The sequence below is a fragment of the Octodon degus genome, unplaced genomic scaffold, assembly GCF_000260255.1.
Source record: "Octodon degus isolate 3935 unplaced genomic scaffold, OctDeg1.0 scaffold00075, whole genome shotgun sequence".
Classification (NCBI taxonomy): Eukaryota; Metazoa; Chordata; class Mammalia; order Rodentia; family Octodontidae; genus Octodon; species Octodon degus.
In genome coordinates, this window is record NW_004524651.1 from 7,892,990 (window position 1) to 7,910,109 (window position 17,120).

The window sequence follows — 17,120 nt, forward strand, 5'->3', positions numbered from 1 at the left end:
CTAGGACTCCGATTGGACTGGTAGGAGACAGTGCCTATCTCTAGGCCCTCATCTGGATTAATTTAATATTTAGTGTGTTGGTAGATCTCCTGCCCTTGTAATATGTGATTCTTGGGTGATTCATTACAAAGTACTATTATAAAATATGTCCTGTACCTATTGTTTACTTTGCGATGACCCCAAAACATGGCAATCTTTAAGAAAACAGTTATAAGTCTGAGAGGCTAGGTTAGGCAATGACATCTTAGACATGACAAGTAGATTCACATTGCTTCAGATTCATATCAAAAGCAAAGGAAACTAAGAAAAAATATAAATTGGAACAAAATTTAACATCTTTGTCCTTCAAAGGAACTGTTAAGGAAATTAAAAAGAAAATCCAGAGAATAACAAATATATTTTCAAATAATTTCTTAAGCTTCTAGAAACCAAAATGCAAAGGGACAGTGAAAGATAGTGTGAATGCTGAAATTTAAAAAGAAAAGCTTTTTACAGTGAAAGGCACATCGCCAGGAGTTATTTGCAAAGTATAACTAAAATGAAGAAGAATATTCTGAGTGTTTTGAGCAAGATTAATGGCTAGATATCTCTTTTATGGTATTTTTTTAATTTAAACTTTGGCTGTATTTTATGATCGCCTTTCCTTGATTAAATGTTTATAGTAGTTGCTGTCAATTAAAATTATTAGAGTGTGTCCTTGACCTCTTTACTCAGCAGATCTGACCACCTGGGACTTCTGGTTCTTCCCCCGAGTAAAAATGGCCCTGATAAACAAACATATCGAATCAGTTCAGGACGTCACAACAGCACAGCTAAAGACACTCATGAAAGGAGACTTCCAGAGCTTCTTCAGAAAGTGTTAACAACTATGGAACAAGTTTTTTCAAAGTTACAATGACCAAGTATCTTTTACAGCAATAAATTTTATTTAACACTTATTTTTTTATGTATTTAGTTGTTACAGGAGCTCACTATGGAGTTTGGACTCATGGTGATCTGTTTTCATCCTCCCCAGTGTGGGATTACAGGTGTGTACCACTACACCCAGGCTCTGATCAGTTTAGCCTATTCTGGGGCTGGGGCTGGCCCAGCATGTGGTGCTGGGAATCAAATTGCGGTCCCTGTGCTTGCCTAAGCTTGCCTAAGCAGGCTCTTTAGTCTGCTGAGCTATCTTGCCAGCCTTTATTTAAAATTTAAACACTCACCGTGTTTTTAATCACCCCTCATATTAAAAAGCTCCTACAACTCATCAATAAAAGGGAAAACTGATTGAAAAACTGGTACAGGATTTGCATAGGTATGTTTTCCCAGAGAATATATGTAAACAGACCGTAGACACATTAAAATCTTCTCAACATCATTAGCCATATGAGAATCAAATTATTAAAGCAAATTTCAATGAAATGCCACTTCTTATGTGCTACAATGGCCACACTTGAAAAGACAGATGAGAAAAAGAGCAGAGGAGAATGTAGAGAGGTCACAGCAAGGCTCGGTTGCTCTGAGGAATGCCCAATGGACTATCACTTTCAAAGATAGCTTGAAAGTTCCTCAGAAAGAAAACTTATTAAATAAAAGTTACTACAGATGATCCAGCAAATTCAATCTTAGGTATATCATGCTGAGAAAAGTAACCACACAAGCTGATCCAGGAACTTGTGAATGTACATAATGGTGTAAATTATTAATAATGGTGAAAAAAAGTAGAAGTTTTACGAAAGTCCAGTGACAGATGAAGGAATGGTCCATTTCATTGCATATTAGGTGTCAAACAAATGCAGAACTGATTCAGCAGCATTTTGGTAATCATGAGCCAGGTAACTGAGAGCAGACAGGGAAGACCACACATTCATTATCGGACTCCATTTATATGGAATGCTCATTATAGACAAATCTGTAGAGACAGATTTGGGCTTGTAGTTGTTATGCTTTGTGTAGACACCCCCTCAAGGCCTCATGCAATCAGGTGGGAGGTGATTTGGTGGCGTTGACCCCCTGGTCAAGGGGATGCTGTATTCATAGGTGGATTAGTTTATATAACTGAACATAATGTTATAAGGTGGGGCCTGGTGGGAAGATGTGAGTCCCTGGAGGTGTGACTCAGAAAGGTGTATTTATTACCTTTCCTTTGTATGTGTGTGTGGTATCAGGAATCAAACTCAGGAGCTCACGCTTGCCAGGCAGGCACTGCACAGCTGAGCTATCTCTTGTGCTCTACCTCCCCCCTGGCTCCCCCTTTGTGCCCTGCTTCAGGATTCCAGGACAAGAGCAGCTTTCCAGGAAGCTGTGGGTGTTGGGTATTTTGTTCCAAGTATTCCAAGTGTCAAATACAGTGGTCATTAGGGGCTGGGAACTGTAGAGGACTGGCATGGTTCTTCACAGGTGCAGAACTTCTTACTGGAATGAAAAGAATACTCTGAGACGAGATGGTGGTGATGGCTAGGCAACTTTGCGAATATTCTGAAAACAAACGAGTTGTATGCTATAAAAAGTAAAATTTATAATTGTGAGTTATATTTCCATGTTTTAAAATGGCCTATGCATGTATAATTTTAAAGGCAAAGAATTCTACTTGGCTATAGCAGAAAAAAAAGATAAAAAAGAATAAGTCACACTGGTGCAGTGAGAAAAGTAAAGGAACAAAATAAAAAATTCTTTATTTTTCAAGTGAATCTGTATACGTGTATGAAAATACATTCTATGTTTCTTTTATGAAGTTTTGATTATAAAAGAAAGATTCATACCTTATAGAAATAAACAGATTCTAAAATAAAGTTACTTTATTAATATCTTAAAAAATGTCTACTTTTTTTTCTTTTTCTTTTTCTTTTTCTTTTTGGAGGAACTGGAGATTGAACTCAGGCCCTTGTGCTTGCCAGGCAAGTGCTTATTCTACTGAGCCATCTCCCTGGCCCCAAAATGTCTACTTTTGTCAATATGTTTTTCATTTAATGACAGGTGTAATCCAGAATCTGTTGTAGGTTCAGTTCCAGGTGACCACAAGAAAATGACACAAATGTTTTTGTTTTCTAAGTGTATTTGAAAGTTATGTTTACCTAATAGTGTATTAAGTGTGAAGTAGCATTTATTTACAATATGTATATTTTCATTAAAAATCTTTGAATACTAAAAAAGTGTTGGTAATTCTCTGAGCTTTCAGTGAATCACCACATTTTCACTGGTGGCTTCTTGCTGCAATATTGATGACTACTGAGTGATCCTGCCTCCTGGTGGGGGCAGAATGTCGGAGAAATTTCTTAAAATAAAACGCTGTGCTTATAGGTAAGTGCATGCACCATAGTAGCTTAATACTAAGTGAAATAAACCAGACACACAAGCATAAATTCATGGTTTCTCTTAAATGAGCAACCCACACATAACTAAAGTGAACCATAAAAGATAATAGGAAATAGGGAAATCGTTTTCAAGTGGTACAGCAAACAAGAGATGGAGGAGGGGAGCAGAAAGTGAAACTAGAGTTTTTGCAAATGGGAAGGGCCCAAAAGCTGTAAAGAGCAAGGAAAGATAGGAAGTTATGGAACAAAAATGATTCAGATGTATAATGTACAAATATGAACTCCCTATGGTAAGTGTAATTATTATGTGCTCTAAACATGTACTAGCAAAAATAGACAAAAAAGACAACAAAGTTTGACACATTGATTAAGTTTTCCTTTAGGCCAGTTGTGGTTGAATGCTAGCTTTGGCTCTGGGATCTGCCAAGGGGATTGTAGAGAACATTTCTGGGTATCTCTGGTTGAGCCACAAAGGGGTGGTGTGGCCTTCTATGCCCTTTGTTTTGGGCACTCCCTTGCCCTGTGTTTCAGGCACTGCTTCCCTGCTGTGCTACCCAGTGGCCATGAACTAAGGAAAGTTGCCTACCTGCTCCCCACTGGTGTTCCTGTCATGGAGCCAGGATCCATGGACTGACTCATGGATGTTGAGAACTAACGTAATATCTCCACATTTGAGTTGTGGGTGTCGTGATGTATTGTGTCTCAGCAACAGGAAATTGACTACTGCCTGGAGTTGGTACTAGGAGTGGGGTCACTGCTGTGATGATACAGGACTGTGTGGCTTACAGGCTTTAAGAACTAGTTCACAGGAGAATTTTGAAAAGGTTTGGAAGTGCACTCTAGTGAAGACTTTGAATAATGTGACCAAAGATTGATGGGAGATGCTCGCCAGAAAGCCAGCATGCTAAAAGGAAGGTGGAAAATGAAGCCAGGCTTAGAAGGTTCCAGTCAGAATAAAGATTCCACTAGAAGTCATGTGTGCTGCACTCTGGCTGAAAATTTGTTTATAATTTGACCTTGTCTTGACACATTGGATGGAAACTGAGGCTATGAGTGGTGAACTAAGTGGTCGAAAGAAAGAAATTTTGGGGCTAGTGAGATGGCTCAGTGGTCTAAAGCACCTACTTAGAACAAGCTTAGTAAAGCACAGAGACCACGGTTCAATCCCCCAGCACCACATGCCAGCCAGCCCTGCCCCCTGGTGGGCTGAGCTGGCCACACACACACACACACACACACACACACACACACACACACACACATAAATAAAAAGAAAGAAATTTCAAGGCAGCCCAATATTCAGGCTGTGACAAGAGTACTTCTGGCTATTTTTAGTCATGGTTATAGTGAAAACTGCAGTTAAAAAAATAGCTAAAGGCATGAAATTCTCAAATTTTGTCCCAAAAATGGTGTGCCTACTAAAGACATCGCCTCCTTTAAAAAGTAATTAATTACATGCGGACAGAAGAAAGATGCCTTGAGGACATCTCAGAAATCAGCAAGACTCCATTCATGGTGGGCTGAAGGGCACACAAATGTCAACATATTTTGTGAAGATGACTGCTGCAGAAGGACCCTCCAGGAAATGGATTCCACGGGATTTATTTTACTCTGTTCATTCATGTAAGCACTCACAGGCTACTGTAACCATGTTCCAAGGGGGCCTTCCTAACATGAACTGGCAGCAGACTTGGAGTTCTCCCTGTGATGCTGGCTTTACCAACATGTTGCAGTTCTGGAGTTAGGGAGGCTCCCCTCCAGCTTTCAAAGGAAGTCTTGGGATGTCAGAGAAGGAACTGTTAGGTGGTGATTCAGGAAGCTAGGAATGAAGCCAAATGTTTAGTAGAGATTCCAGAAAGTCAGAGGTACCAGAAAATGAATCATCTGCTCAGGAAAACCACAAGATATGAATGGAGCCATCCCGAGAGAGAACACGTGGGCAGCAACCAACAAGGACATAAAGGTGGGGATGCCGAAGCCCTCCAGAACTCATAAGTCACATATCAGATATTTCACATCTCCCTAGATGTTATACATGGACCTATGGGATTCAGTTTTTACCCTGCTGGATGTTGTCCTTTAGTCATATTAATTTCTTTGTCTCATTCTTCCCCTTTATAACAGGAATGGTTACTCTGTGCATTGTACTTTGGGGTTATGTAGCTTGTTTTTTTATGTTTAAAAGGTCTATCAGATAAGAATTTGTTTGAGTCTCAGAACTTTGACTTGGGCTTTTGAAAAAATTCTAGAACTTTTGAGTCTTTCAAGAAGAGACTGCTGGGGCTGGTGAGATGGCTCAGTGGTCTAAAGCACCTACTTAGAACAAGTTTAGCAAAGCAAAGGGACCACGGTTCAATCCCCAGCACCACATGCCAGCCAGCCCCGCCCCCCTGGTGGGCTGAGCTGGCCACACACACACATAAATAAATAAATAAATAAATAAATAAGAAGAGACTGTTGCATTTCTGGTCATAGTCTTACCTTTCTTGTTACTGAGACAAGATAACCAATATCCAAAGTTAGAGGGGGAAAGGTTTATTCAGGTGACAGTTTGTAGAGGCTTCAGTCCACAGTCAATTTGCTGCAAGGAAAGATGACTCATGATAGAATTACAACAGTTGGTGGAAAACAAAAAGCAAGAGAGAAAGAGAGAAGACTTTTTCTCTCTCTTGCATTGTGCCTGCCCTATGAAGGCTGCCTGCCCTGGAGTGCGTGTAGTACTTTCATCCTTAACCCCAGCATTAGACCATGAATCAACCTCAATCTCTAGATTCAGCCACTTATGAAAGGCCCTCCCCCATAACTGCTTGAGGCTTTGAGGGAACATCTAGACACACCATAACAGGCAGGGTAGTTGTATTATGTTAAGAATTATAAACTTAAAGGCTGGTTAAATAGCTGAGCAGATTAAAGCACTTACTTGGGCAGATGCAGTGGCCGGGGTTCGATCCCAAGCCTGCTATACTGGACCTGCTCCTGAGACATGCTGAGATAGCAATTGAGACTGGGCGTGGTGGCATGCGCCTGTAATCCCAGCTCTTGGGAAGCTGAACACAGGAGAATCACTATAAGTCCAATCTCTGTAGTGAGACCCTGTTGACCCTGTACTAAAACACACACACACACACACACACACACACACACACACACACACACACACAGAATTATGAACTTACTCTTATGTTTATTAGGAGATTAAGCATGATTTAAAGAGATGGTTTGGGTTAAAAGTTGACAAGAGGTAGGGTATGATAGTGTGACGTTTCAACTTGATTTAGTTTGAGGTCTGCCCAAAGGGTTGGTATAGCACCCTTGTGAATGTCTGGAGAAATGGGCCTTGTGAATGGGCCATGGAGAAATGCCTCAAGTCTCTGTCTGTGCCTGGTTCCCTCCTGCCTGGCGCTGTTCCATGGCTCTGCTTCATGATCTCATGAATAAGCAGCTCTGCTCCCCTGGTTCCACCATGATACTCCTACCTAGCAGCTAGCCAACAATAACTAAATCCCTGGAGAGCACCAGCCCAGTTAAGCCTGCACTCCTTTAAATTGCATATGTCATGAAGTCTTGTGTCTGAACAGTGGGAATGCTGACTAATTCATCCTTTCATAGGAGACTTCTCTGTCACACACAGTGGTTTGACAGTGTCTTACCTATAGGGAAACATCTTTCAACTTGGGAGCCAAGCCCTCCATGCCTGCTGTGGCTTTATGGACTAAATTTAGGTAATATTATAAAGCCTTTGTTGTCTGCTGAACAATGTTCACAGCATATTCAATGGGAAGAGATTCTGTCACAAAATATCATTTTCTCTACTCACTCACAAGAAGACACTCCTCATGCATTAAAATGTTATCATGAGATTGTAGCAGTTCAGTCACATCCTCAGGATCCACTTCTAATTCTAGCTCTCTTCCTCTTTCCAACACACATGTAGTTACTTCCACTGCCAGTCTTTCTGTTCAACATAACTTATGGAAGTTGGAATCCACTGCATCCAAACTCCTCCTAATATTGATACCTTGACTTCCTCTACTAATCACAAATGTTCTTAATGACACATTACATCGAGAATCCTTTCCGGGTTTGGAATTGACCTTCCTTTTTGTGCAAGGGTGGCTACTTATGGTCATCAGAACTATAAAAAAATACTCTTCCTAAACCTCAAGACTTGAAAGTTAAAATTGCTCCTAGATCCTAGGGATGAAGGATAGATATTGCATTGGCAGGCATCAAAAAATTGATTTCATATATTTCCATCAAGACTCTGTATTTTAAATGAGCAGTGATATTTGGGAAGGGATCTTTTTCCCTGGGAATAATAGGTTTCAACAATGGGTTCAAAATATTCAGTAAGCCATATCGTATACAGACATGCTCTCATTTAGGCTTTGTTATTGCATTTGTAGAGTACAAGAAGAACAGATTTAGAGCAATTCTTCAGGGCATTAAGCTTTTGGACCAGTTAATAGGCCTTATTTCAACCTAAAGTTGTCAACTGTAACCTAACAAGACAGTGAAGTTTGAAGTCAAGCACTGACTCTTCTTAGTTACAAAGGTCCCAGATGGAATCTTCTTCCCTGATGACACCCGTATTGTCTACACTGCAAATCTTCACTGAAGATCTCAGCTCAGTCTCTGGATCCCTTGCTGTAGCTTTTACATCAGCCTTTGCAATTCTGTGCTGGTAAAATGGCCTCTTGCCTTCGAGCTCGTGAACCAACCTCTGCTGACTCTAAACTTTTCCTCTCCTGTTTCCTCAGCTCATTCAACCTTCAGAGAAGTGGGCGAGTGAAGGGCTTGCTTTGGCTTGGGTATAAGGGAAGACTGTGGCTTGAGCTTGCATCAACAATGATAGAATGTTGTCCATATCGAGCTTTTCCTTTGCCTTCCTAACTTGACTGGCTGCTCCAGGAGGCGTTGCTCTCTCCCTTTCCCAGCTTTCAGCATACCCTCCCCACTAAGTTTAATCATTTCTAGCTTTTGATTTAAAATGAGTGATTGTGCAACTCTTCTCTCCTTTGAACACCTGGGGGCCACTGTAGGTTTGTTAATTGGCCTCCTTTCAATATTGTTGAGCTTGGAGGCCGAGGAGAGGAGGAGAGATGGAGGAAAGTCTGTTTGTGAAGCCATCAGAACACACGCAGCATGCATCACTTTACACTGACTTCACGGGCCTGGTCCAGGGCAGCCCTGAATTATGACAAGGAGCATCAATAACCTTGCTCACAAATCACCGTAACTTATAATAATACTGGAAAAGACTGAAATGTTGTGAAAGTTATCAAAATGTGACACAGACAGGAAGTGAATGTAGATCGTTGGAAACATGCTGCCAGTAGGCTTTCCAGTGCAGGGGGCCACAGACCTTCTTCAATTTAGTAAAAGTGCAACGTCTGTGGCATCCAGCAAGGTGAAGGGCAATAGAGTTCAGCACGCCTGCACTTCAGATCATACAGCGTGTAAAAAGTCCCGCGTCTCGGTTCTGCCTTTTCAGGAAGTCCTTCCACGAGCATTTTCCCTTTTAATTCCCTATGTAGTTTGAATTCTTTATAAACATACCTGTTGTTTGCTGCAATCTTCAGTGGGTTTCCCCAGTTTGGGACAAGTAAGATACTTCTAATTTTGTACAAATATGAATAATGGTCTGACATATTTGCTAAAAGTTTGGATTCTTAGGGACAGATTGTTGTTGTTGAATGGGCAGGTGTGATGCTCTGTGTCTAGGTGTCCCTCACAAAGCCTCCTGCAGTCACGGGGAGGCTTCGGGAGTTTGATATTGATTATTATGGGTGTGAGTGCTAAACCCAGCCTGAGGCAGACAGCCTGAATGTAAGGTAAGCGAGATGGAGAGACAGACCTCCCTCTGTTGCCATTGTCGTTGCCGCCGCTCTTGTCCTTTTGCCCTCTGCCATGTGCCGCTCTGCCTTAGAGCCAGCTGAGTATGGGCTGAAACCTCCAGTAACTGTGAGCTAAATAAACCTTTCCTGAGACAATAGGAAACTGTCACAAGTAAAACCACTTGCCCGTGTGGTAAGGTTAAAAAAATTAGTTGTGTTTCTTCCCTCTCAGACAGGAAGCTATGAAGGTAAGGGCTCATGTACCTATGTAATTTAAAAGTCTTCTTGATTTTATTTCTATATAAATTTTCAAATTTGGAATGCTTTTAGATTTACAAAAAAAAATGACAACAAATACCACATTGCCTTCCAACGTCCTCAGATCCAGTTTTTTTTATTATTATCTTGCATTCAGGCTGGAAGGGTAGCTTGGCTGACTAAGCATCTGGCTGGCAAGTGCAAACCCAGCTATGATCCCTGGTACAGCATCCCGTGCAGGCCTGGGACCTCAGGCCTGGTACTGCACGCCTGTAATGCCAGCTCTGGGGAGGCAGACCCAGGAATACCACTATGAGTCTGAGCTGCATAGCGAGGCCCTATACCCCCCAAAAAAAGTTTTTACAAATCTTGCATTCATATAGTATATGAAATAACCAAACAATATTTCCATATTGTTACAAATATCTATGCTGTATGCGTATGTCCTTGCTTTGAACCAACTGTTCTTCTTTTGTTCCAGAGAAACATAAATTCATAGTTGTCCCATCTCCTTAGACTTTTCTTGGTGGCAGAGGTTTCTTGGTTTTTCTTTACTTTTGATGATTTGGAAAGCTTTGAAGATTGGAGACCACATAGATTATAGGATACTCCTCTGTTCAAATTTGATGATATTCATGTTATTAGAATCAGGTTATTATTTTTTTCAGGGAGGAAGCTTCAGGGAGATAAAGTGACATTTTCTTCATTTCTCATCAGGAATGCAGACCATCAAAACTGCTTGTCACTGTCTGTACCCTTGATCACCTGGCTGAGCCGGTATTGGTCAGGTTGTCCCAGTGAACATTGCCCTTTCTGCTGACGTGCGTGTTCTTGGAGAGCTCAGTGCAGCGCTGTGGGCTGCGTGCTCCGGCGCGCCAAGGGCAGCGTAGCTGCGTGAGGTGCTCGGAGGCTTTGCGGACAGCAGAGCTGTTCCCGGCCCGGGTCGGCATTCGTACAACCTTTTGCTGTTATCAGCACGCATCCATTGGGCACCCCCGGGCCACCTTCGCTAAGTGCGCAGCTCACACTGCCCCAGCTCCCGTGTCCCTTCAACAGGCCCTTCAGTACGGCTCGTGGGAACATCTTTGTTCTTTGAGAACGTCCTTACGCGCCAACACTATAAAATGTGTGAAGCTCGTCATATGTATTTCTGACTCCAATCTTGGAATCAGATGATATTTCTCTGAAGAGCGGTAGGGTTGTTTGTTTTTTTAAAATAAACCTGCAAATGGTATGAGACCGTAACTCAGGCACATTAAAATGTGTTTAGATTTGTATTTAACCATTTATAGCTACATTAGAGTAAACATGTGCTAATGAATGCCTCCAACTTTAATCTGCTGCCTCTTGGATATTCTCCAGTTTACTCCTTACTTGCCTGGAAATTCTCACCCCACCAATGAGAACCCTCACTCTTCCCTTTATCTGACATCCACTAGCTTAATCGTTCAACTTTTTTGCATATGTGGTGATGTCAGAATTATTCTCCCTCATGCACAACAGAACTCACCTTACCGGCTGGAATATAGTGTTTATATATCCTACCTTGTGTCTCATGGACTCTGCATAATTAAAAATGGCTTAGGTCAGTACTCCCTACCATTACCCTGTTCTGTGAAGTTGGCTCATATGTTTGTAATAAAATTAGATTCTCTTGTCACTTTCCACATCCTTTCCCGGAATCGCCCAGCCTCCTAAATAATTCTTTAAGATTTGAATACATTAAGCCTCATTCTGTGTTTGTACCAGTTTCTGCGAGTTTTGACAAATGCTTAGTGGTGTGTGCCTGTGATTATGTGTCATAAAGAGTATTTCGCCACCCCCAAATCATCTTTGTTCCTCATCTCCATATCCTGTCACAGCTGCCTTTTTATCTCCCAGCAGCCCCAATTTGTACATCATCTCCATAGTCATTCTTGTAGCCATCGTCTTTTCAGATTGGCCTCCTACACTTAGAAGCACATTTTTAAGGTTCAGCCGTATCCTCCTGTGGCTACTTCATTCTATGCATGTGAGGAGATTTCAGTGCTATTGATACGCCATGATTGTTTTTTAAATTTTTTAATTATTTTTGGTGGAACCGGGGATTGAACTCAGGCCCTTGCGCTTGCCAGGGAAGCGCTTATCCACTGAGCCATCTCCCCAGCCCCGATACACCATGATTTGTATGAGCCTGTCTATGGAAAAGCGTCTTGGTTACTGCCAAGATGATTTGGCAGGTATGAGAAGAAAAGACTTCTATAAATATTAGTACGAAGCATTAACTTAAGAATTGAATGTAAAATCAGTTGGATAGATGCCAAGGAGCGTGGCTGCCGGATTGTTCGGTGGAATTATATGTAGCTTTGTATGAAGTTGCTCGATTGTCTCCCAGAGAGGTTGGAAGTCTACATTCTCATCAGCCATGAAAAAGAGCACTGGCTGCTCTGTCTCTAGTGGCAACTGGCATTAGCAATGCGTTGTATTTTATTTCTAAGCCCTCCTACCACGCGTGCTGCGGTATGTTCTTGTGTTGGTGAATATTTATTTAATGACAACGAACCAGAGGTCCTACCTTGTCGTTAGTTTGGCATCTGTATATTTTCTTTGGGAAAGTGTCTTTATAGATTTTTGTTTCAATGTGTTGATTTTTCTGTCTTATTGTTGAATTTTAAAAGTTTTGTGGATATTGTGGCTATAAACTTTCTATGAGGTATGTTTTTACAAAATTTTTCTCCTAGTCTGTGGTTTGCTTTTTAAAAAATATTTTAAGTATATTTGGTAGAACAGAAACTTTATTTGCACTGACATTCAATTAATTAGTTTTTTCTTTCCTGAAATGTGCTTTTTACATTGCCTTCTTCAGGTTTGCGTGAGTAAAAATAGCTTCGCTTTCCATTTTAGGGTAGAACGTGGAATAAGCAGTAATTTCCAATGGTAAAAATAATATAGCACTGGACTACATATATCCTTCTGATTGTACAATTCTTACCAGAAGTATGTACCTTTAGTAGCAGTTGTTTTTTTTTTAATTGTAAGATTATTTTATAATAGTCACCCAAAGAGTGTTATACAAAAGGAATGCATGAAATCTGCCCATACACTAAAGAAAAACAAATCCATCTGCGGGTCTAGATCCCACAGTAATGTCCTATGAGTTCAGCTGAAGACCTAGAGCCCATCACAATGCCCCCCGAGAGTCCCACTGGAGGCCAGGAGCCCATGCCAATGCCTCATGCAGGCCTGTTTCATGGATCAGTAGCAGTTGTGATTTTCATAATTTTATCCACATTTGTGTGCTTCCTTTTCTTCCGACCTGCATTTGCATGTATTCCATTTTAAATGCCCTAACATTTTTCTTTTTATAGTTTTTATCTTTTAACTTGAAAAGAAATTCTTGTGTCTATGGTACAGCTTGTTACTCTTGTCCCCTACTGGAAACCTATCTTGGGGCAAGGGTCAGGGATCCCAGATTTGGGAGGTCAGCAGAGGGTCTGTTCTAAATGGCTCACGCGGGAAACTACAGTAGCCCGAGAACGTCCTTCTGGATCTTGGGAAGATGAGGCGCAGCTCTTCGCTTCATGCCAGTGGTGTTAATGGCACGCTTTGGAAGCCTTGTGACCTGGCTCCCGGTTCTGAGCCCCCAGATCTGAGCCTTCAGGTAGGTTTCAGGCATTGGTAGCATGGCACCAGAAGCCAGTTTACATTCTCTGTTAGGGCCACATGTAGGTAGAACTGCATAACTCTTTAAAATTTGTCTCTTGACCACATTTTTCACTTTGGCATGTGCCTTGCTCTTCTCTATAATATTCAGCCTACACTTCAGATCAAACCTTTCCTCAGCAACCTGATCCATGCTGAGGAATTCCAAAGAATGCAAAGATACAGACCCTTGAGCTTTGCTAACAACAATCAATGGGTTAGAGTACTTGCTTCTTAGGATTATTTAGGTTTAAATAGGCTTTCATATCATAAACCAAAAGAAGCCAAACTTTCACTATAATTTCTTCTGAGCTGGAGGACTTTCTAATATATTTAAACTAAATTCAAGTAAGTTTCCTGTCTTGTCTTAAGGCCAGTTGTGTCTAAAAGAAAACTTTCTTGGCAGAAAATTATTTGAAAGATGTGTTTACTTTTCTTGTATATCCTCCAAAAGTAATTTAGAGTGATAGAAAATGTAATAATTTAAATTTGACTGATAATAACATACTTATTTAGATAGTGACAATCATTTATTAACAAAAATGTTCAGCACACAACCTTCTGGGTCCAAGCCCTGCTACCTTCTCCTCAGGGTTGAATTGGTAGGCACATGTTCAAATAATTTTAGGTAAATTGTTTTATCATAATATACATCTGTTGTTTCATAAATATGTTAATATAGATGCTAATTTATTTCATTTATGTTACCAGTTTCTTTTGTTCATAAGAAAGAAAGTTTTTACCTTTCATTTATTTCTTCTTTTTAAGAGAGAATCTTCTTATTTATGACTTCTGCTCTGTAACATTTTCAGAATTCCTATGAGATCATGACACGCAGTTTAAATAAAAGATAGAACTTTGCAACTCTTAACATTTTACAAATTGGCTTATGATCCAAAGTTTCAGTGAAAGGAGCATAACTTTAAATTCACAATGCTGTTAGGCTAATTGTTTTTAAATTCAGAATAATTATTATAATCCATTCATGAATTCTGCTTTCTAAATATCAGCATGTGCATGAGCCTTGAACAATTTTAGCTGTATGTATTTATGTTTACTGTATGATTTGCTAACTTTTATTGACACATGTGTATTCAAAACAATTTATATTCGCCCATGCATTTAAAAAATCTTACTTGTCATAAATAGAAGTAACTGTAAATATAAGCATACTTAATATGAAGTTTTTATGCTGAAGAATGCATACGTAATGCTAAAGCTAGTCAGTTTGCAAAATTGCATTCCTAAAATCATATAACTCTGAGAAAAATGATAAAATTTTTGATTAGTAATGATAAAGTTACATTTAGCTTAGCAGAAAGTGAAGATGTTATTCTTGAATAAGGGCTTCACTTTTTCAAGGTTTGTGTTGACTCAAGAGTCAGGACTGGGTGTGGAGTCAGAGGAGGAAATAACCATTTGTCTCTGGTGCAGCAGGATGTGGAGTGTGAGTTCTTGGGACACCTGCCACCTTTGCCTACGTAGCTGGAAGGCTTCCTATCTACCCACGCATGCCTTCCGACAGGGAAAATGCTTACAAAGAAAACTTTCAAATCTTTCAAGTGCCTTTTTATAAAAATCCAAAAGGTTTCTGGTAAACTCATTAAAAAAGTCTATAAATAGTTTAGGCAACAGAACACTTCAACTTTATCTGAGCAAATGGATATGCATATTACTAAATTAGTCATGATTGCATCTTATTTCTTTACTTGGCCAACTGGACACATAGGGCAACCATGGAACCCTTAGGCACCTCACAAGTTTCGGTCCTCCTTCATATGATGGTCTTCGCTTTCCTGACAAGAAGCCATGGGGTTCACTGTGCAGCTGAGTGAGTGACACAGGTCACTCTGCATGAAGGCCTCTGAGAGCCAGTGCACAGCACCTTTTATTTCTTCCCTCCACCACAGCATTTGTACTCCTGCTACACAGCTAAGTGGTGTTGTGGCGTTCTCTGTAGATGGTATCTATAAAGCAGTAAGCAGCTTGCTTGCTTAGTCCTCGTAGCTCCTCAAAGACGTGACTGATGTCATCACATTCTTAGCAAGCTCTTTTTCCTTCAAGCTTTAACATTTCTTTTAAATGATACAGCCATGATAGGATTAATAAACAATAGAACACAAAGCCCAAATTCTTCAATGGCAGTCCCTCTCTCCTTGCATCAAGGTGAGCTGGCCTCGAAACATCATGAAAATGTTCTGTGATGCCCTCTTAGACACCCAACTACTCCTAAGAAGGTCTGTAAGGAATCAGCACTCACATTCACAGGAGCCTTTGTGCATGAAGCAGTCAGCAAACCTTGCTGCAAGCCATCCCTGTTGGTGACATGGGGTGAATGGTTGCAACCTAGGTTTTTCTCCCGAGAGTGCATTGTGCTGGGAATATGGTCTTATCACATAACCTATTACTACTTTGAGGGCTTTTTCCCAAGAGATTTGAAGACCTAGCAAGTCCTGAACTCATCATATTCTCTAAACTTTTGTTTGAAATCTAAAAAGCTGCTTCCAATGCTCATTTTATACCTCTTGTACCTTATCAGAAGTGGCCCTAGCACGTTTGGCATTTTTAGCTTTCTGCCTGCAAATCTCTCAAGTTGAGCTCCCAGCTTCCTTTGGAGACCCTTCTGTCTTCTGCGCTGCCTCAGGTAGCTGCTCAGTTACTTCCCTGTCACTGCCTGGCTCCAATCCCTCCTCCCCTTCCCTCCCTTCCCTTGTGGGCTGCTCACTGACCTCTCAGCTTCATCAGCAGTGCCTCAGGCCCTCCAGTCTCTGTCTGATACCTGCTCACAGTCATTACCACACTTTTTGCTATGAGAGTACTCACTTTTGATACTGGCTCCGATTCTGATTATGTGTTGTAGTGAAATAAGCCACCTTAGTGTAATTTTTTTATAAATACAAATAATTTTGCTACTTCTCATGTCTCAAGAGTTGGGTGACTCCCCATCTCCCTCAGATGGTGCCAGGTTGGCTTCACCAAGGTGGCTTTCTTGGGTGACTGATGCCTCCGCAGAGATGGCTGGAACTCTCAGCTCAGGCAGGTCCCTTGGGTGGCCGGCTTTTCCTCTCTGTCTGTGTAGCCTAACAAATTTTCTCCGGCAGGGAACAGAGTGCTCAGCTGGTGGCTCAAGTTCCCTGAGCCTCAGGGAGCAGCAGTGGGTCATGCTGTTGGTAAAGGACAGATCTTGAAGTGGAACATCACTTCGGCCATGTTGGTTGGCTCAAGTGACACTACTGCTGTGGCAGAGGAGAAAACAAAGACTTCCGAACTGAAATTGTTTAGTGGAGACCACTTTTGGTGGCCAGCTAGTTAGTATACATGCCCATATAAAGATTGTGGGGAAACTGATTTCTGTATTGCTTAAGAATACTCTGCTCCATCAGTAATGCGTGGCCCACTCTTGGAGAAACATTAGCTTAGCTGTGTTAATATTATGTCATATATTTATCTAAAATTACTAAAACTGTGAGAAACATTCATAGTAACTTAAATAGTATAATGCAATATGTGATTTTTAAACAGCCATTTCAGTGATTTTTGCAGATATTAAGGAACTGCTTTTTTTTTTCCTTTTTCTTAATGTAGGACAGATATTCTTTTAGTCAAAATAATCATTTTCTACAAACAGTGTGATAAATACATAGCTTAGGCAGATTTTCAAAGCCTTTTTCAACAGATCTCAGAAGGATGTAATAATTTAAGGGAGTAAGAATGTAATATCCATTAGATAAGAACAGGGTAGGGGACATATAATGGCCATAATTTCACTCTTTGTAACCAAAGAAAACACTTTTGTAAGCAACTGCAAAATAGATATGAAATCGCCTGAAGGCAACTTATTCTGCCATCTATTAAGAGTATCACTGTATTTATAATTTTATTTTTGTGAACATTTTTATTCGTATGTGTTTGTGATACATAATGAAGATATTCACCAGGGATTATTGTCTCATACGCATATTTCTTCTTGATTCTTTAAAATATATATTCCAAAATAAGTTTTGTGAGACATATGGCAGGTAATCTAAAGTTAGTATTTTTTTTTTTT